Raw genomic sequence first — 676 nt, 5'->3', positions numbered from 1 at the left:
TCTATACATTGAGCCAAACCGGTTAGGGCAGCATTTATTTTTTTTTTTAATGTAAAATAGCCCTGGCCGGTTTGACTCAGGGGTTGGGGCGCTGGCACAGTCAGGGGCACATGCCTCCTGCCTCGGTTGCAGGCTTGATCCCCAGGTTGGGGCGAGTGGGGGGGCGGTGTGCCAACTAATCAATGTGTCTCTCTCACATGGATGTTTCCCTCTCTCTCTCTCCCCCTCCCTTCCTCTCCCTAAAAATTAAGGGAGAGAATATCCTCAGGTGAGGATTACCAGCAACAACAAAAAAGGAAAATAGGAACTGCTATGACCCAACCGTTTCACTTCTGGATATTTAGCCAAAGAAACCCAAAACACTAATAAAAAAGTGTATGTGCCGAAACCGGCTTGGCTCAGTGGACAGAGCGTCGGCCTGTGGACTGAAAGGTCCCGGGTTCGATTCCGGTCAAGGGCATGTACCTGGGTTGCGGGCACATCCCCAGTAGGAGATGTGCAGGAGGCAGCTGATCGATGTTTATCTCTCATCAAAGTTTCTCTCTCATCGATGTTTCTAACTCTCTATCTATCTCCCTTCCTCTCTGTAAAAAAAATCAATAAAATATATATTTACAAAAAAGACAACACAAAGAAATAGAATTAAGGCCAATATCACTCATGACCATAGATGCCA

The sequence above is a fragment of the Myotis davidii genome, unplaced genomic scaffold, assembly GCF_000327345.1.
Source record: "Myotis davidii unplaced genomic scaffold, ASM32734v1 scaffold693, whole genome shotgun sequence".
Classification (NCBI taxonomy): Eukaryota; Metazoa; Chordata; class Mammalia; order Chiroptera; family Vespertilionidae; genus Myotis; species Myotis davidii.
Note: the sequence above shows the minus strand (reverse complement) of the source record.